Consider the following 21,516-nt stretch of genomic DNA (forward strand, 5'->3'; position numbering starts at 1 on the left):
AGTTGCCTTTTTCAATAGTTCACACCTCATTTTATACCCTCAGATAAATTGGTACCTTTTCAGTCCAGCTACTATTTTTAGTAGAAAATGTTTTCCCTTCTGGAGCCAAGGAGATGTGAAGCAACAGTATTTACTAAAGAATCCATCTGTCCTTTTCTCTTTTTTTTCCCTCCTGAATTTCAGGATTTGTTTGGTTTTTATTTTATGTGCATTAATATGAACTTCCTGCACACATACTCCTCCCTCTCACTGTTCTCCTGCAAACTCATATATTCAGTGTCTTAGGAGACCTATTATGGTACAGAGCAGCGTCGGTTCTGCAAAGGTGAACAAAACAAGGCCTTCAATGTAGGTTAGAGAAACTCAGGAACCACCTTCAGTGGGTTGACCAAAGCAAACTCTGTACCTTGTATTGCATGGCAGACAGTAGCTTGACAACAGTAGCTGCACAGGATTGGGTAAACTGCATTCTTTTTCTCTTCAAGCTGTTTTAAGAAGGCTGCTTAGCGGCAGCAGCCCAGTTAAGCACTCTGAACTATACCATTTTCCAAGGGTTATGCACCTAAAAAAGAGTTTTAACAGCAAAAAAATTATGCCATATCCTTAATTTAAGGACAGGTAAGTGTATAAACTGCTAAATCATTGCTAGAAGTGTTTTAAGTACCTGTAATATTTATGCTGAAGATATTTAGTGGCTGAAAAGATGGGGGCTGTGAGACTGCTTATATTGTGCCAAGTCTAGCTGTTACTTTGGAAGGAGTTATAACACAGGGTTGCATATTGCTATCAATGCTAACAGGACTAAGGGACACTAAAATCTATATTTACAGATTTTCCTGCCTTTCTGACTGGATTAAGGTTTAAGATAAATGTGTGTAGTCATGGCAGATAGAAAAGCAAAGCTCTGGGTGCTGCTGATGCATTTACTATGTACATTGCCAAGTGCAATCTGAACACAACAACAGGGAAATTAGATGAAATATACAGGGAAAAGATATAAAAGGAGAAATTACTCTAAATAGTTCAAGTGTCCCCAGCTTCCCACACTTGAGCCAAGTTGCTTGTTTTCAAATCTGGAGAGATATACTGCTTAGGGGTTAACATATTTAATATGAACACTTCCCTTGCTTCTCCTCTGGACTATCTGAGCATCTTCCAGACGAGAACAGATTTATCTGGACAATCAGTATGAAATTTTTGTAAACCCCTTTTTACTGCTTAGCATCAGGGATGCTTAAATCCTTGTAACTGCCATGGTTTTAACTGTACTTCTGAGAGCTATGAGCTAAAGCCACCAAGGGGGCTCTAATTTTTAGGCAACTTGGTACTCTTGCCTCAGCTTGGAGTCAGGTATCAAGGCTGTGTGTGCTGCAAATGGGAAGGATCTTCAAAGTGGAATTCACAGCAACTAGCCTCGGTGTAACAACAGTAAATAAGAAGGGAACAAATGTATGTGTGTGGTGACCGGGAGTGGGCTGATACCTGTGTGCTGCATGAGGGGAGTTGGTAAACTCAGCTCGTATGCATTTGTTTCTAGCTACAAATGCAGCTGGAGGCTAACTGCCTGGCAATAGTGGATAACGACAACTCCCTCTTCAGGCTTAGGAGCTTTAATTCTCTTTTGCAAGAAGGTATCTCCTACTCGTTGGGTTTGGAGAAATCTGAAGATAGTTTGGTCTTGGATACTGGGGAAGATCAGGTTACAACCTCTTACAATTGGTGGATCTAATCTCCATTCCTTTACCAAGGTGGAAAGCGAATTAACTTGCATCTCCCCTGTGTCAGTTAGTTTCTTACTAGTCTCTGGTGTGCAAAAGACTATTAGCAGAAAGAGTAAAACAAGGGAATAGTTCGAGGCAGGAAGCAGGCTTGTGAGCCAAGTGCCTACATCATTTGAAACCAAAGAAATTAAGAACTGTTTTCAGTCATTAGTGTTTCCCATTGATTATTGTGCTGGTACCTTTTGCAGGTCATAGCTAGACCTCTTCCCAGCAGTGAGGTCCACAAGGTGACCAAGGAGGTTTTAAGCAGAAGAAAACAAACTAAAACAAAAAATCAACCCCCCAGATTACTAAAATTAAAACTAAAAACTCATTTCCATTAGAATGAGCTCCAAGTAGTAACACCAAACAGAATAAGAGTTTTCAGAGGTCTGTATACCTGCCCTCTTCACCATGTCTCAGCAGGTGGGTTGTAGCTTCCAGCCAGCTTGCTGATTTCCTATGAGCAGCAGCTGTTAGCTGTTTACAAAAGAATACCTCTTCACACCTGGGTCCCTGCCTATATATTTCTTCTGAAAGGCTGCCGTGTTGCTTGAGGCTTTGCCTGTTCCTGCACCCCGCAGGCTCAGTGGCTGTTAAGGTAGGTCTTTACATTCTATCGTTTTATCAGTAGCTGTCATACGTCATTTTGGTGGCTTTTCTCTCACCGCTCAGGTTATCTCCACCCATGAAACAGAAAGTTCAGACAACTAACCCGGAGCTGTAGTTTATATTGTGAGGGTCAGCTGTCCAAAAGTGAGCAGCAGCTGTGCTCAGCTCAGGGCTGTGCTCTTAGAACAGGAGGACTAACCTACAGCAGACCCAGGAAGTGACATCTTTTAGTTTTTCATGTGACCAAAAGACGAGATTTTCTAGGGGTGGTCTGCCCTCCAGTTTGAATACAGCTCAGAAACAACTATTACTTTTAATGGAGACAGTTGTTAGAAACAGGAGGACTTTGATACCAAGTGCTTAAAAGGAATACAGCTATTGAAGTGCAAGAGAGGTTGAAAATCTTTTACTAAGCTTTTTTTTTTGCCAGTCAGAGGGAAAAAGGTTGGCAGGAGGTAGGGGAGAAGAGACTAAGTGGAACCTCAGATGTTTCTTATGTGTGGGGGCATTGAGATGTCCACCTCAATTCTGATACCACTCATGCCTCTGAATCTGAAAGAGAGTGGACTTGATTTAAAGTGTTGTTTAAGTCCTTCTAAAAAGTGTAGCTTTAAAAAGGATATTTGATATGCTGTGTTTGGGCTTACTGAAAAATGCTAGACCCTTCCAATAAGATGAAACAAACATTTTCTGTCTAGTTCAACCGTGTTCACTGCCTATTCTTTCCCTTTTTGTGAGACCAGAGTTAAAGCAAGGGGGTGTGTGGAGGCAGGAGAGGAAGAAGGGCTGGCTTCTGCTTCAAAGGGAAAGGCAGTGTCTTTGGGGTGTGATGTACAATGAGGGTAAAATCCCAGTAATAACAACCATACTTTTGGTATTGATGCTAATATCATACACGTTTTGCACTGTGGTTTCTAGAGCTGCTGTCCTCTGCAAGGGCCAATGCAAAGGCAGGTGTGTGTTGGTCAGAGCTTTGGTAGCCCATACAGATGAAATGCAACCAAAGGCCCTGAGTTTCCTGTACTGGTTCTCTTTCTCTGCGTACATAAGCCACCCAGCCACGGCAAATAAATAGGCAGTTAGAGTGTGGGTGTGTAGTTGGCAGCTTAAGGAAGGATTTTAATGAGAAAGAGTGCCTACTCCTCCTCCTCTTCCTCCCATTTCCCCCCTTTTTAGAATGAAATTGCAAGCACCTTCATTAGGGGACAGCTGGGAAAAAAAAGTGTGTCTTAATTTATCCAAGTCTTTGCTGCTTCTCGAGTGTTTTCTGTTATCGTGTGTTCAAGATGTGCCCTGGCTCACTTCCCTGCCCTACAGGAGTGCTCCTCCAGCCAGCTGAAGTACCCAGCTCCTGGGGCAAGGCACGTGGGTCCCTCACCTTTCTGCCCTGAACCAAACCCTAGCTCCCCTTTAGATTACACCACTCCATTTAAACTCACAATTACATTCCTTCTTCCTCCCTCTCTCCCCAAGGAAACATATTCCATAGCTTGGAAAAATCTGCAGGAATTGCACACCCCCCAGGATCTTGTATCTCCTGTTTCAAGCCAGCGTGCTGCAGGAGCTCTGGCCCCACCAAGCATTCCCTTGTGGCAGTAAATGGTACTTTAGACCATAGCTCAGGAAGCTTTTTTCTCCCTGCGTAGCTGAGAGTGTTATTGATAAGACTCAGTTCTCTGTTGTCTGAGGACCATCTGTTCCTGGAAGAGGCAAATATTTTGCATTTTTGGTGATAATTTGCTCGATGAGGAAAGGCGACTGCTGAAATGAATTGATGGCTCAGGACTAGCAAAGTCACTCCAACGATAAACTCTGTCACTGCATTTGGTATTAAATGGCATTTGGTGCCATTATGGTGAGAGTCACAGTGACAAGATCCAGGTCTGAGTAGGCAAGGATCACTTTTTTTTGAGTTGGTGAGTTTCCTCTAGTAGCAAAAGGTCATTTGGGAACATGCATTTAATGCCTTAGAGAGGCCTTTTAGACATGAGACTTGTCTCTTACAACATTCTTGAGGTGGGTGCCAGAAGGATGCCAGTTGACACACTGCTGTGGTTTATTTCTTTATTTTTCCACCCTGCAGTAAGGGGTACATAGGTCAGTGCTGAAACACATCTGTGAGGTCCTGTTAGAAAGCTCATTCCTGAGCTGAACTGGTTTTGGATTTGCCTAAGAACTGTGTTTGTCATATAAGCACTGACTTTGCCATGAGCTGTCAAACTTAGAGAGGAAAAACTGGTAGAGAGTTCAGCAAATATTTGTCTCCAAAGGTGACACTTCTTTCTCTGCAGGTACTTGTGCAGTGTTTAGGCTTGTTCTCAATTCCAGGCATTGATGGAGAAAGTTCACCTCGCAGCCCTGCGCGGAGGGAGGTAGCAAGGGAGCAACTGGCAAATTAAGCAAGAATAGCAGGCAAAGCTGACTTGTCCAAGCAAATTTGTCTTTGAATGAAGAGAGGAACAGAGGCTCCCAGTCTCTTTTAAGAGTTCTGTTTGCTAAACCAGCAATTCCCAAACACTACCACCAGGGACTTTGCGTGCAACCGCCGTGTAAAAAATCAATTTTGTTACTCTGTTGTGTGTCTGGCAGCTGTGACCACTGTGAATTTGCTGTGGCTACATGTGTGACCACAGCACAAATCAGCCTGAGAGCTCTCGAGTCAAGGGCTGTATTTCTGCCACTCTCCTTTGGAACTGTTGTAGGCTATCATGTGCTAAACTGATTGTAGGTGTCTCAAAGCACTACCACTAGAAAGTGACCTTGGCAAGTTCAAAAATGCATTGAGTCACTTTGAATCAAACTATATTGCAGCCTGATCTATTGCCATGTTTAGGATTACAGTTTGAAACTGCCTACAGGATGAGGTGGTTAGAGTAGGTATTGGAAGGAGTAATTTTTAGCTGTTGTTCCTAAAGCTTTCTGTTGAGGTAGCTGGCAGTCAAGTTTTCTGTGAGTAAATGGAGCATTTATACATGCTTTTAGGATATAGGCTTGAATTTCCAGGGCTAGTCCAAAGGAAAATACCAACAGCTGAGTTGTAAGTACTGGAAACATGACTTTTATAATAGGCATATTGATGAAGCCTTAGCTGTGGTAAGCAGCAGGGTAGGAACTGTATTAACACAGTCCACAGGAATAGAAGCCAATGAGAATTAAACTTTCCTGTTTGCTAGTCTTTCAGTGACTGAATTCACAAAGATTCTACCTTCTGACTTATCTTTAAAGCCTTAACAGTGCTGGTGCTGGAATCATAGAATCATTAAGGCTGGAAAAAACCTACATGATCATCAAATTCAATTGTTAACCCAACACCCTGCAATGCCCACTAAACCATTTCCCTAAGCACCATGCTTTTTGAACACCTCTAGGGATGGTGAATTCACCACCTCCCTGGCCAGCCTGTTCCAATGCCTGAGCACTTTTTCAGGCAATAGTTTTATCCTAATATCTAATCTAAACCTCCTCTGGTGTGACTTGAGGCCATTTCCTCTCATCCTTTTGCTACTTACTGGGAGAAGAAATTACCTTCACCTCCCTCCAGCCTCCTTTCAGGTAGTTGTAGAGAGTGAGAAAGTGATCCCTCCATATCCCCTTCTCCAGACTAAACACCACCTGTTCTGTCAGCCACTCCTCACTAGACCTGTTCTCCAGACCCTTCACCAGCTTCATTGCCCTGCTCTGAACATGCCCCAGCACCTCAGTGCCTGTCTTCCAGAGTAGCAATATTGGTTAGAGTTGGTGATCCTGAGGGTCTTTTTCAACTGGAATATTTCTGTGATATACTATTTCATTAGTGTTATTGTTCTCCCTGGCTGTTGCTATCTCTTGGTGCTGTTTGTTGAAGTCGCCTTATCTCAACCCCCAGGGCTTTGCTTTTTTCTCCTGATTCTCCTTCCCATCCCACCAGGGGGTAGTAGGGTGGCAATTATGTGAGCAGCAACTTGGCAGCTGGCTGGGCCTGAACCACCACCACCAAAAGTTTAGCTTTGCAGTAGGCTGGCCGTTCTGGTTAAGGTGAGGCTTCAGGTGCCTGCTACTTCTGTCAGTGTCCTGCAAACAAAGTGTGTTGAAGTGTTCTGTTACCACGAACAGTATTTCCCCTCCTGGTGGCTTGGACCATTTTGATTTGTAACTTCTTAAAGCAAACTAATTACTATACAACATCAAGCCACATTAGCTCTGTGTAGTCTTTGACAGGAGCCATTCCCTTTACAAGGTGGTGTAAGAAGCCTGTAGCTGAAGCCCCATGCAACCAATAAAATAAAGTAGTGGTGGTTTGGGTTTTTAATGTTTTGTTTTGGTTTAGTTTTTTGAGAGCTCCTCTTCTGTGGAGACAGACTGAGAGAACTGGGGTTGCTCAGTTTGGAGAAGAGAAGGCTCCAAGGAGACCTTAGCCTCCCAGGGTCTTAAGGGGGCCTACAAGAAAGCTGGTGAGGGATCTTTTAGGATGTTGGGTAGTGACAGGACTAAGGGGAATGGAGCAAAATGAGAAGTGAGTAGATTCAGATGGGATGTTAGGAAGAAGTGCTTCACTGTGAAGGTAGTGAGACACTGCAACAGGTTGCCCAGGGAGGTGGTGGAAGCCTCATCTCTAGAGGTTTTTGAGGGCAGGCTGGATGTGGCTCTGGGCAACCTGATTTAATGTGAGGTTGGAATTGGACGACCTTTGAGATCACTTCCCAGCCCTGTGATTCTGTGGTACTACTCCCATATGGAGTGCCTGAGAAGAGGGACTAAACTGACTGGGCACACACAAGGATTATGACTAAATGTCTTTATTTTTTAATCAAAGATGAATTTTTGCTTACTCAGTTTTAAAAATCTGTTATTTATGTTTCCCAAATAGAGAAGGCTTCCACAGGATGACAGCCTACCATACATCCAGTGTGCTACTGTCTTTGTGTAACTGGTGGTGAGGTAATTCAAGGCTCTTCATTTGTCAGTGAGAGAAGAGTAAGCTTCAGTAGGTCTATAATGTGCTGGTGTAACTCAAGGGTGGTTCCTAAGGAGCAGCTGACTTAAGAAAATTTGTTCTTGTGTCCATAATCACTCTCATGATAGTGCTGGGAAAAGTGTGCATAGTGCCAGTCTCCTGAGTGCTTGGCAGTCAGCATGTGCTGCGCTGTCTTTTCGCCGCATGAATCCTGAGAACTAGTGTAACTGGCTTAGATTTGCTGTTGCTTGGATCAGGGGAAGCAAAGAGAACAGATTATTAAAGCATCCTCTCCCACCCATATCTGGCCTCATGTACACCACCAGCATACACACTAGCACAGGCTTTATGTGATCACATGCTGCGTGTTTCCTCCTACACCTCTACCTTGTTCAGTGCAACTGCTTAGCATGACAAATTGTGTGACAGCAGAACCGAGGCAGAGGGAAGTGGGCAGCATTTATGGCTGGTAAATCATATCATTTGGTATCCTTGGTATCATTGGTAATTCCAATGTAGAGTTCATAGTTACAGTGCAAGAGAGATAATTTCTGCCTGTAGAATGACTGCCACAAAGGAAAATGCATTGGAGTGTCCCCAGGTCATCACCTGTGACTTTACATCAAGACAAAATTTGATTGTTTTGGCCTGATAGCACTTTGCTCCAAACATGCTAGTAACATGGTTTGTACTGGTGTAAGACCTTTGTGGGGAATATGGCACTTGTTCTTCTGGCTCCTCCTCTTTCCATAGGTTTCTGGAAGGTCTTCTTCGCTCACAAGCACTGGGTAGGTCTAAACAAAGGGGACCAGCCATATTAGAACCACACTCTTGATAAGCTTCTGCTTGGAGACTCCTGCTAGCATGTCTTGGAGAAGAGCAAAGGGTTTGGCCTTTGTGAATTCTGATTGCAAGCATGACTGTCTCTTTTTTTTGTTGTTGTTGTTCTTAGAGCTCCTTCCAATTTGCACAGTATGTTTGGCAAACTACAGAGCTCTCCTGCATAAGTTGGACTGAGAGACAATTGCTGACGTAGTCAGGAAAGAGATAAGGCTTGGTACAGGAGAGGATATAACAAACAGGATCAAAAGCACTGGCAAAGCTTTAAGTAGAAGCTAGCACAGCATCTGCTTTTACTATATTGACTTTGGGCAGTGGTATCAGATTTTTCCTTCCCTTCCATGACAACTGAATTTATGCACAAAGCTTGAAAGAAAAGTGGTAGAGGAATTTGGAAATGCTGTCTCTGGATATAACTGGTGTTAATAATCTATACATTCAATAAGCATCAGATTTAATCCTCTGTCTCCTCAGAAAACAATAGCAGAAAAATGATATGGAAGAATATCAGCCTGAGTTTCAAGCTGGTTTTGAAATGAATTAGCAGCAGTAGAAATTCCCCCTTGTCTCTAAGTGTTTCCAAGAGTTTTGTTATCAAGGATAATAATTGGGGGGGGGGGGGGGGGGGGGAGAAGGGGGAAGAATAAAAACATTTGCCAGATGCAATATGCTCTCAAGATCAGTGATTAAAAATGCTGCTGTTCTATGATGGAGTGTACTTAACATAAGCTTTACACAACACAGCTACTGTAAAACCCAGTGGTACAAATTTGAGAATGTTTTGAGAGTAATCCAAAATATATCATTTGAAATAAAGACTGCAAATGCTTTAATATATGCAATTGCATGCAGTTGACTCTAGCAATAATGCTGGGATCTGACTGAACAATTCCTGGTGAATGATTTATTTGACACATTTTGCTCCGGCTCCTGCCACAGAGCAGCCCTGACCAAAGCCAGGCAAGCACCTTATTGGCACTTAGGCAGTGTTTTCCATGCTCACAGCACTGGAAAAATATTAATCAATTTTCATGATGCTTTGGTTAAAGATACATTGCACTACTCCTGACTGATATTGCAGGTTTCATTGCACCTGGCAATCTATCTCCATATACCAAGGCCTAGATCAGCCTCTGAAGAATTTATAAATGGATCAAACAGATAAAGGTCATTGACAAGATGCCTCATCACCACTGGCTTAGAGAGCAGCTGCTCTCATCAGACAGCCAAACTAGAATGAAAAATAAAGTGACTTGCCAAAGGTGACACTAGGGGTAGGTTTCTGCTTTGCCGCTACCCATGAGTTTAATGAGAGAGATTTTGCTGCAAAATGAGAAATCTGAGTACATAGCTCATTTTTTTAGCAAGTTACAGTTAATCTAAGATGGTGTATTACATTGCAGAGCAAATGCTGTTCAGATAATATGTCTGTTACCTGGAAGATGACCTAGCTTGGGAGCAATCTAATATTTTACATACAAATACCTCTCTCTGGATATGTGTGCGTTACACAGATTGCTTCCAGGCTTCTATACCTCCCAGAAGTAAGAGTGGAGGAGGTGATGACCATTTGGTGCACAGCTAGGTGGGAAAAATCTCCATGTTTTCAGGAGGGGCTAAAGGCAGGAACAGTGCATGAAAGACATCAGAAGGATCTTGGGGAATCATTTTAGGCGAGAGGTCAGGGAGCATAAATAAGGGAGAAGAGGGGTGTAGACAGAAGTGGAGATTACCATGGAATCATGAGAAAATTCCTCTGAGTTTAGAAAAGTCTACAAAGTGATTTGAAAAGAATATCAGTATTTAAAAGGGGACCTACAGAAAGGCTGGGGAGGGACTGTATAGAAGGGCTTGTAACAATAGGATGAGGGGCAATGGTTTTAAACTGGAGCAGAGTAGATTTAAGTTGGACTTAAGGAAGAAGTTCTTTACAATGAGTGATGCCATAATGGAAGAGGTTGCACAGGAATGTGGTTGTGCCCAGGCCTCATGCCTGGAGACATTCAAGATGAGACTTGATGTGTCCCTAGGTAGCCTGATCTAGTTTGAGGTGTCCCTACTCACTTCAGGGCAGTTGTATAAGATGACCTTTGAGGATCCCTTCCATCCCAATGCAGTCTGTGAGTTTGTGACTGTGATTAGATGAATGGGGGAGGATGGTGAGGGGTTTGTTTTTGATAGTGGTGTGATTGGTACTATTGAGTGAGACAGCAGTAATTCTGGAGCAGGCAGAGTGTAATGCAAGGAATGGCTGCAATTTCAAAAGAAAGTGCTTAGAGGAAGCAAGATTTCTTTGGAAGTAAATGGCCATTGGGGAAGAGCTCAAAGTGTACAGGTGCTCCTGTATCTGTGAATTGCAGAAATGTCATTTGAAAATGTACTGTACAGCAGCTGCAGAGGAGAACCAGACTAAAAGTTTGGAGCAGCTAGTGAGTGATCAGCAGGATCTTCACGTTCTCAGGACTTGTGCCATTTGTCCAGTGATCAAAATGGGAGTTTTGAATGGTTTAGTTCCCTTTTCAGTGCAAGGATATAATTTACTCTTGCTTAATAGTTTCTGAGGACCTAAGCAAGATTTGTAGCTGAAGTAAGTCTTTACTAGAAGGAGGTTGTGTTACTCTCACGCATTAGACAGCAGCATGTGCAAGAGTCAGACCGTGTTATGCCAGTTCAGGAGCTGCAAACCCATCTATGTAGCTGGCTCTTCACAACCAGTCAACTCCTCTGTGTTCTTAAGGAAACAGAAGGGGAAATGTGGCATTTGTAACATGTAGGCAAAAGTATCTGGCACCTGGTGCTGAGAATTTCCATGCTGTGTGTAGACCACTGAACTGCTCCACCTGCACTCGACTGGCGGATGCTGCAGGGTCCAAATGCAACACCCGGGAACCTTACACCAACGCGCACATGCACGCACAACCACGAAACCGTGGCCTGGTGAAGCCTGTAAAGAGATCCCTCAGCAGTCATCACCTGCCAAGGGCTGCAGTTTGAGATTAGCAGGGTCGCCCGGGCGGGGTGAGTTTGAATAGTGCAACAGCCCTGAAACACATTTGTACAGTTAAACCAGCACCTCAGTGACAATGCACATAAATTTTAATCGGCTCACTTCATCTGGGCAATGGACAGAGATAATGCGCTGGAAGGAGAGGGAAAGCGAGACAGGGAGGGCAAGGGAGCAAGAACTCTGTTTGCTGGAATAGATATTAAGTTTCAAATCTCCGGAGGGAGGTGTGAAAACAAAGACAACATGTTACAAGAAGTCGAGAAGGGTATGCCCTGGCAGTAAATCATCCCTAAATGACAAATGCACATGGGGACGCCCTCTGTAATCACACCCTGTAGCAGGTTGGCATCCCTACCAACTGGCGTGAGGGTGGGTGGCAGCGGGGGGCAGGTCCTGGCGGGGCCAGCAGGGCCTGGCTGATCGCAGCACAGCTGCGTTTTCTCAAGACCTGCGTCGTTCTTGAGAACCGGAAAAAGTCCTTTTGAGCCCTGGGCTGATACGCTGTACCATCTTTTGTGCAGCTGTAATTTTGACAGGGGGAGCCAATTTGAACTTCTGTAATCCTCAGCCCCAGACACCTCCAACGCCTGAGACTCTGCGTGTGTGTTTTTTTTTCCAAAGGTTTTTCAGCTGCGCTCTTGAGAAAGTCACTCCATCCAAAGAAAGGAGCAGGGAGGAGGGGGGGGAAGAAAAAAACATCTGTCTGACTTTGTCCAGGAGATTGTTTCTATAGCTGTAACATTTTGAAAAGCAGGGGGGAAAAAAAGGCAAAGTTATTTTTCCAAGCCTGCCTACCCGTAGTTTTCCTTTTTTTTATATCCTCTTCTGTGATGGACATCATTTCCTGCCCCTCCTTTCTTTTAACCACTGTTGACCAAAAAGAAAAGCAAAGCCAAAAAAATAAAGAAAGGGAGGATGGAAGGGGGGGAAATAAACCTACGAAACTGACTGAGACTCGACTTAGAATTGCACAATGATCTTAAATTTTCCCAAGACTTATATTTTGGGAGGGAGCTGTTTTATGAATGGATATAAGGCTGACACATGAAACGCGTGGGATCTGTCTGAGTGCATTGTCTGGGTCAGCTGTGACATCTGGCTCTTATGAATCTGGCGTATTGTGACTCACTAATACACAAATAGTAATCCTTGATAGTATCCACTTGTGATGCTTTGCGGGTGTTGTCGCAAACAAGGGCAAATGCCAGAGAGCGGCCTTGCGTCTGGCCCGCGCCGCTGCCCCAGCCTGAGGCAGCTGGTGGCATCTGGGGCTGGGTGGGGGCACGCAGGGGCTCACCCTGCTCCCTTAGCAGCACGATGGCTCCCTGGAGTGCTGCCGGGCACGTGGGTGGTGGCAGTCGGTGTTTGCTGCACTGCTGTGCAGCCAGTGGGATGCTGTTGTTGATGGGGTGGGGGCTTTGTGGTGCAGCTGCAGCCTGATGCTCATCCCCAGAGCTGTCAATGACAGCAAAGCTTCCAAGCTCTCAGCCTCTCTCTCCCACCCTGTATCTGTATGCAGAAAAGGTGAGGAGCTCAGTCCATGACCCACATCAGTTCCAATGAGGTTTGATAACAGAGGGAATTTTGTACCGAGACCTTGATCTGTGAGTGGTATTGGTGCATAGTCATGGCAGGAGAAGCTGTGCAGATTAACACAGCCCTTCTGATGCCTGCATCGTTGCCCAGACTGGCTTAAAGAACCTATTGCAATGTGGTGAGGCACCCAATGTTGTGACACAGTTCAGGGTGAAAGGTATCTGGAATTGCAGGAGAGAGTCCACAAGAGGAGAATTCACCTCATTTAGAAGCAGTGGGGGTTTTTTTTCCTAACATTCCTGAAATTAAGGGACTTGTGACTTCAAGGTGTTGGAAAAGGTGAGGCAATAGCATGTAAAAAGACTGGCTTGTGTTTCCTGTGCCTCTTCTACTTGGAGAGGGGATCTTTAGGATGGGTTAGGTGCTAGACCTGGTATTACAGCTTCGACTGTGGAAAGCTCCACAAGTGACTTTCTGAACTGCTGCATTATATATATATATAAAATTTATTAAAATTATTAATTTGGTATCTTGACAGGGGCTGCAAATGGACTGATTGCATACAAAACAGTGACCATGGTGAGGGGAAGGGACAATGTGCTAAGGGACTATGCTGGCTGTAGCTCATTCTGGATGCCAGGACTATCGTGTGCAAGCTCTGTGTTAAGGCACAGGGTGATTTAAATCCCCAGTGGCAGAAAAATGGGGATCAGCATTAAATTTACTTTTGTACAGGTATGAATTTGAAAAGGTTAGTGTTGAAGATCAGCAATGTCAGATGCTCTCTTCCTCTGTCTACTGGGGGAGTGCTACATGGGCTATAAAGATTGACCTCCCAAATTTTTAAGGTATTTTAGTACATCTGTTACCCTGAACAGTGATCTGAGCTGGGAAAGATGAGGAATTCTTGCTGGCAATCTACTCTGGAGACTGCAGTACCATCCTTTGGTGGCTATAAGTGCAATCCTGTATCTGCCAGAGCTTTTCCATAGGCTGCATTTTTGTTGTATGTCTTTAACTCACCAAACAAATGGGTCTGTGGTGAGTTCTGAGCACCACAAAGCTGTCTGGAGCCCGTGTATCCTCTCCTTTCCTCACTCCTTGAGTACAGTGTGAGGTAAAGGAGTCAGCTGCACTGCAACAGTGAATATTTTTCCTGTTATTTTTGTTGTAGCATGTGAGGATTACTTGAAGATTATAGCTATCTGGGGAAAACTCTGCTCTAAGTCATTTTTGATATGAGGGATAGGCAGTTGTTGCTCTTGCCTGTGGCTAGAGTTCACACATTGTCTCTGTAAAGTCTTAGAGTGAGTGGAAGGCAGTGATTTATTAGTGGTTTCCTATGCTGGCCCCATCTAAGATACCTAGTAATGAAGGCTCGTGCAGCCCCACATGTTAATTGTGTTAAGCAGCATGCAAACACATTGCAAAACACGACGCTGAAGAACTGACCTTTCAAATGCAAGACAAGAATCTTGCGCTTCAAGGGTGATAAATTTTGAAACGGGAGAAGAAATGTGTTTCAGAAGCTTTTTTTTGTTGTTGTTGTTGTTTTGTTTCCTTAAATTTTCCCACACATGAACAAAATCAATCCAGAGGAGCCAAGAAACCTGTAATGGATGAAATGTTTTACACATATGTGATGGAAAACTCTTCTGCTAAGTCAAAAAGCAGCTTCTGAAGAACTTAATGTGGCTAGAAAGTCACAGGTGCCTGACCCTTCTGGCCCTGTTACATCACTGCTGCATATGCTTGGACTTCTTTCACCACTTTTTCAAACCTGCCATATGGGGAGATCATATTCTGCTAACCCGAATCTTCCAGAACGCTTTGTGGGACCTCGTGCCAGAGAAGATTCCCCACATCTCACCCTTTTATCCTCACACAGGAGCATTAGCAAACTAAACAGCTCTCATTTCAACTTCCTCCCAGCCCCACTTTTTTGGCTCATGGATTATATCTCTTTTCAGCAGCTGTTTTTCAGCTGACATTTAAACTAAGCTCACATCCTTAAGGTTGATTTCTAATGTTTCCTTGGAAAAAAAAAATAGTAGAGCACACTCACACACACATACAGGCACAGGCACACCCTTGCCACACAAATTCTCCACCAAACCCAAACACAGAGCCCACGGCAAGACCTGCTGGTGGAGACTTGCTGGCAGCCCAAGCTTGCTTTTACAGTGGGTAACAAAGTGCTCACCAAGAAATACCTAGCTCGAGGGACTAATAACAGGCTATACATAAGGCTTTTGCACCTCGAAGTTGCTGGTTCAAATCCAGCTCAGGTCTGTAGTGACTGTAAAAGTTTATTACCATGTGATAGCTGTTTGGTGGTCCTCAACCAGCGAACAGGTGTCCGGCTCATAAAAGGGAGCAGAGGAAGAGCACTGTGGTTAACGCTCTGGGCTGAAGCACCAGATTTCTTGTTTCCATTCCCAGCTCTGCCACAGATTGCATAGCCATAGGCAAGTCCTCTCTAAATGGTGATAATATCCACGTGCCTCTTGGGAGCCTTGTGAGGATATGTTCATTAATATTGCTGAGATGCTCGAACGCAGTGGGACAGAGGAGCTTGGTAGAACTAGAAAAGCAGCTCTCATGTGCTGGCAAGGCCAAGGAGAGGCTGTGAGATGGATGGGTGTAATAAATGGCCTGCAAATGAGCTGTATGCTCATAAATGACCTGTACACTCTCAGCACCTGGACATAACATCTCTAAAAGGGAGATGAATTTTACTACCCCTGTGTGACTTCTGCTGTGGGTGAACAGGAAATGGATGGCAGAAGTTGTGTGCTGTTGCTGAAGGGACGTAACACTTGAAAGTACTCCGGGTTCCCTGGCCAGATACAAGTAGAATGGTCGCACACAGAGTGGTGATCAACAGCACAATGCCCACCTGAGGGCCAGTGGCAAGTGGCATCCCTCAGGGGTCAGTGCTGGCACCAGTGCTGTTTAACATCTTTGTCAGCGACATAGACAGAGAAATCGAGTGCACCCTCAGCAAGTTTGCAGATGACACCAAGCTGTGTGGCACAGTTGACTTGCTAGAGGGCAGGGACAGGTCTCTCCCTTGCCAGAGGGACCTGAACAGGCTGGAGAGGTGGGCCCAGGCCAACCTTGTGAAATTCAGCAAGGCCATGTGTAAAGTCCTGCACCTGGGTCAGCACAATCCCAAGCACAATTCCAGACTAGGTGGTGAATGGCTGAGACCAGCCCTGAGGAAAAGGACCTGAAGTTTTGGGTTGATGAAAAATTCAAAGGGAGCTGGCAGTGTGCACATGCAGCCCACACAGCAACCCTGTGCTGGGCTGCAGCAAGAGCAGCGTGGCCAGCAGGGCAAGGGAGGGGATTCTGCCCCTTTACTCTGCTCTTGTCGGACCCCACCTGGGGTGCTATGTGCAGTTCTGGAGCCCCCAACACAAGAAGTACATGCAGCTGTTGGATTGAGTCCAGAGGAGGCCATGAAGGTGATCAGAGAGCTGGAGAAGCTCTCCTATAAGGACAGGCTATGAGAGTTGGGGCTCTTCAGCCTGGAGAAGAGAAGGCTTTGAGGAGACCTTGTAGTGGCCTTCCAGTATCTGAAGGGGCCTACAGGAAGGCTGGGGAGGGACTATTTACAAGGTCTTGTAATCACAGGATGAGGAGTAATGGGTTTAAACTGGTAGAGGGGAGATTCAAACCAGATGTTGGGAAGAAGTTCTTTGCAGTGAGGGTGGTGAGACACTGGCACAGGTTGCCCAGGGAGGTTGTGGGTGCTCCTTCCCTGGAGGTGTTCAACACTAGGTTGGATGAGGCCTTGAGCAACTTGTTCTTGTGGGAGGTGTCCCTGCCTATGGGATACCTCCCCTATGCCAGGGGATTGGAACTGGATGATCTTTGAGGTTCCTTCCAACCTAAACCATTCTATGTTGGCCTCCAGCCCTGTCAAATAAGCAACTTCGATGCTGCTTGATTGTCTGTAAGGAGGAAGCTTCAGTGTTACAGACCGTGGGGCATCCTACCTGAGATGCTGCCTGGGGAAGGTCCTGCTTTGGGATCTAAACCTTTACTGTTATCTTAGCTATGCATGAGCAGAAGCAGGATGAGACCCAGCTCCAGGAGCCACTTGAGTCACATTTCTTATGTTTCCCCCAGTGTGGAGGGAGGGTTCACAATTTGCAGAGTACCCTGGTGCCCATGCTCTTTCTGCAGCCAAAAGAGCAGAAGGAGGTAGATGCCAATGTTACCTCTCCCTTTGCAAACTGGTGCTTACCTCTGTGCTGTACTAGGTGATCCCCAGAGCTCCCTTCCAACCCCCAGTATCGTTCTGTGCGTTCAGGCCCCCATCTGGAGTATGACACTGGAATGGGTTGCCCGAGGAGGTGGTGGAGTCACCGTCCCTGGGGCACTTCAAGGCAAGGTTGGACGTGGCACTTGGTGCCATGGTCTAGCCTTGAGCTCTGTGGTAAAGGGTTGGACTTGATGATCTGTGAGGTCTCTTCCAACCCTAATGATACTGTGATACTGTGATATGAACATGCTGGTGGTAATGAAAAGTAAGGAGGGAGGAGGCTCCTGCTGCCAGGATGAGTTTGTAGTGGAAGTGTTGATTTCCACAGAGGATAGGGTATTGGGGTTGCCCTTAAATCTCTTAGGGACTGCAGGAGGCATATTTTGCACTGGTCAGGCCACACCTTGAGTACTGTGTCCAGTTCTGGGCCCCTCAATTCAAGAAAGATGTTGAGGTACTGGAACATGTCCAGAGAAGGGCAACGAAGCTGGTGAGGGGCCTGGAACACAAATCCTATGAGGAGAGGTTGAGGGAACTGGGCCTGTTTAGCCTGGAGAAGAGGAGGCTCAGGGGTGATCTTATTACTGTCTACAACTACCTGAAGGGACATTGTAGCCAGGTGGGGGTTGGCCTCTTCTCCCAGGTAACCAGCAATAGAACAAGGGGACACAGTCTCAAGTTGTGCCAGGGTAGGTCTAGGCTGGATGTTAGGAAGAAGTTCTTCACAGAGAGAGTGATTTCCCATTGGAATGGGCTGCCCAGGGAGGTAGTGGAGGCACCGTCCCTGGGGGTCTTCAAGAAAAGACTGGATGAGGCACTCAGTGCCATGGTCTAGTTGACTGGCTAGGGCTGGGTGATAGGTTGGACTCGATGATCTTGGAGGTCTCTTCCAACCTGGTTGATTCTATGATTCTATGAAGCATGAGTTGTTTTTGTCAGGGCTTTTAAACCTCGGGTTTCAGTTGCTTTGTAGTGGCTGGTGCTTGCTGACTTGAGAGCACCTAGGCACTGCTCTGTGCTGCTTCTCCTGTTGTAGGTAAGGGAGCGGTCTGTGTGAGTGAAAGGGACATGTTTACAGCAGTGGGCTCTGAGTGTGTTCTCCTGCTTCTTCCAGTGGTTTTGAAGCTTCTTATCTTGTTTTATCTTAAGCGTTTGGCTAAAGGTACATCCAGTGGCTGGGAGAGATTTTTTTGTTGTTGTTGTTTTTCCGACGGCAGCAGAAACAGAAGAGCGAATGTTGTGGTTTGACATTTGAGAGAAAATGAGCTAATTACTGTTACCCGAATTAGCTTCGGTCAGGAGTAAACTCAAAAGGTGGAGCCACAGGGAGAAGTGTTTCGTTTCCATTAGCGAGCAGTTAGCAGAGTTGTTCCGTTGATTCACCGGGGCGGCTCCGGTGAGTGCCAGCCCATCTCTGCCGGCAAACCCAGCGGAACCTGATCGGTCAAACTGCAAAGCCTCCTGCTATGCCTGTGCTTCAGACGGGCGTGCTGCATTACTGCTGCGCTCTCCCGACCTACTTGCCTCACCATACTTGCAAAACCTCTAACTGGCACGACTGCACCTCGGTGAATAACCTATTTTCCAGTGCACTGGAGGTCTTGACACTTTGATGATTTAAAGGAAACAGATTGGGGGGGAAAGAGGGAAAGAAAAAGAGACGAAATGGAATATTAATCAATTTTCTGCTCCAAAAATTGCTTTGCAATATACTAGGAGAGAAAACTGATTTTCAGTTTCAAAACAAACCCAAACAACAAAACCCCACTTTGCTTTGGTATTTTCCTTACAGTTATATCAAAACTTCAGCCTTTAAGAACTTAAAATGCTCTTTCAAATGCTTATGACAACATTTCAACTGATGAAGCATTTTAATATTTCAAATCTAATATTTCAGTTATTTTCTCTGAGAAAGATTTGGTCTGAGGAGCCATTCTTTGCCAGCAATGCTTAGTTGTTTTAGTTTGGGGTAGTATAGCTCGCCTTTGAAATTCAGGACACGGGTTCACACTTAGTGATTAATAGTAAAGTTAAAAGGAAATTGTGATAGGTTCCAAAGAGAAACATTTATAGATTGAACTAGAGTGTGATTCAGAAACTCCTTCTTGACCTTTCAGCAAAACGTTAGACCTGGATGCTCCAAGCTCTGGAGGATATGAGCTCACTGTTCTTATTTGAATATAGCACTGGCTGAACAATGCTTAGTGTCGCTTGCATGAATAAGTAAAATTACTATATATCACCTTGGATTTCCTTAAGCTGTAAAAATTAATCATGGCAATAAGTGTTTTCAGGACTTGAACTTCTAATATTATTTCCAGTGATCATAGCACTTGGGGGGAGAGGGGAAAGGAGTGAGAGAGGGAACTGAAAAATCCTATGTTGAAAGTTGTATGATTTGAGGGAAAGTATCAGGTAAATCTGTTGCTGGGAAAAACCTGGTGGAAAAATGTGTTGAGATGTGGGTAAACGCTGCCAACCTCCTGTTCCAAACTCCTCTGCTGTGCTATGCAGCCTCAGTTTGGCCCTATAGAGGTCTCCAAGATCACACCAGAGCTGCTTGGCCAAAAGGTGTCCCCTCATCCTGTTGGCCTTCTACCCCCTTTCAGAGTCCTACATCCTTTAGGCAACTGACCACCTTTGGACATCCAAATTCCTTCTGATCTCCCATCTCTTTGGAGCCTCCAAATCCCTTTCAGCCTTTCACTACATTCTGGAATAGAACCATGTTTTGGTAACCCAACAAATTCCAGCCTCCCTGTTCTTTCTGATGTCCTATTCCCTTTTAGCCTCCCTTTTCGTTTTCAGTTATCTTCTGGCCACCCACCTTCCTCTCTAACTCCTTTCAGACTAGCACTTCCTTTCAGCATCTCACCTCCTTTGATAGTCCTACTTCTTACCTCCCACTTCCTTTGTGTCTCCAAATATTATCCGGCCTCCCCCACACTTTGAGCCACTCACTCATTTTGGGTCTCCCACTAGTTTCTGACCACCCACCCTCTTTGTACCTTCCACCTCCTCCTGGCAACCTAACCCCTTTTAGCCTCACTTCTCCTTGTGGCCTTTTACCTCCTATTACCCTCTTATCTCTCATCTGCTCTGGGATTGCCACACCCTTTTGTCCTCTCCCTTCTTTCTGGCATTCCACACCCTTTTGGCTTTCATATCTCTTGTCCCCCACCCTATTCAGTGTCCCATCCACCCTGAGCTTCCAACATGCTGGGGCTTGCCACCTTCTTTGGGCTTCCCATCCCCTAAGAGTATACCACTGCTTTCCTGCCTTCCACCCTTTTCAGCCACCTTTCACTTGGGTCCTCCCACACCCTGGGACCTGTACACTCTTGGAGCCTACCACGCTCTTTGGGCCTCCCACACCCCTTTTGTGGGTGTCAAAAGTTGTTGTGAGATCCAGTGGTTGCGTAAGGTCAGAATGGGGTGGGAGGCTGAATGTGCTGGGAATTCTGCAGGGGTTTGTAGGCCAGAATTTGCTTTTAGGCTTAAGGAGAATGGGAAGGCCTAAAACAGTTGAGAAGCCAAAAGATTGTGGGATGTTTGGATAGTATGGAAGGCTGGAAGGGGCTGAGAGACCCAAAAGAATAGATTAAGTGTTGATAGAGGGTTGGGACTGATGGAGCAGGAGAAGTAAACCGGAAGACGGTTATGGCCTTCATGCATACTTCATCAGTTGCACTGATACTGTGTTCTTGTCACTGCTATATGTTCTTTCCTAGAATTATTGTGTTTATTACATAATTACTTCTTAAGTAATAAAGCCTATGAAGTCCCTGAGCAGTGTGCTTATAACCACGACAATCAGTGTTGTGAAATCCCATCCTTTTCTCTTTGTTCTCAGCTTCGGTCAAGAAGTCTGATCCATTACCCCAACTGTGACCACCACACAGCGCCAGCTAAGGGAGAGCTGATATCAGTCACCTACCCTAACAGCCTGTGATTCTGTGATAACATTATTTTGCTCCATAAAGTTAATGACTTCTCTGGTTCTTTTCTCATGCAAACTATTGACTGTGATCTATGCCAAATCTATGAGAAATAAATGAGATGCAGAAAGCCATCCAAAAGCCATGACTAGACTCAATAAAAATCATATTTGCTCCCCAACTGGCTTGGCTAATGCAGGAAATTCTTTAGAAAGCCATTTCCATTTATTTTTTTTTTCATCTAAATAAGGGGGTAGATGGTATGTGCTCCTTCTGTGTTATCTTGTCCACTGGCTTGTTATAAACTGCTGAAATCTATTTATTCATAAGGACAGGCTGACTTTGCTCCCATCCTCCCCCGCTACAGTAAATACACTAGTGGAAAGTGTAATAATCATACAGTGTCTTTGTTGTGGGACTGACTTTAAACTCTGTTGACCACTCAGGGAGGTTGCCAGCTCTCCCAGGTTTCGAAGGGCTAGTTTTTTTGATTCATGGGATAATAGGAAACCTCTGAAAAATAGACTAATATCTCACTTGGAAAGGAAAGAAAAGCTCCAAAACTGAAGTCTTAATCAGTAGAAAGGCAAAAGTTGAAAACTGTCATCTCTCATATG

The 21,516-nt window shown here is 45.0% G+C and overlaps 1 long non-coding RNA gene across 1 annotated transcript in view; it reads left to right on the plus strand.

The window, feature by feature from the left end:
* LOC135189368 (uncharacterized) overlaps positions 1 to 21,080 on the plus strand; it is a 73,149-nt gene extending 52,069 nt beyond the window's left edge. Inside the window, exon 5 of the long non-coding RNA XR_010308055.1 lies at positions 20,815 to 21,080. This is a non-coding gene — a long non-coding RNA (uncharacterized LOC135189368). The remainder of the gene's footprint in view (positions 1 to 20,814) is intronic.
* Positions 21,081 to 21,516: the final 436 nt, after the last annotated feature.

The sequence above is a fragment of the Pogoniulus pusillus genome, chromosome 32, assembly GCF_015220805.1.
Source record: "Pogoniulus pusillus isolate bPogPus1 chromosome 32, bPogPus1.pri, whole genome shotgun sequence".
In the NCBI taxonomy this organism is placed as follows: Eukaryota; Metazoa; Chordata; class Aves; order Piciformes; family Lybiidae; genus Pogoniulus; species Pogoniulus pusillus.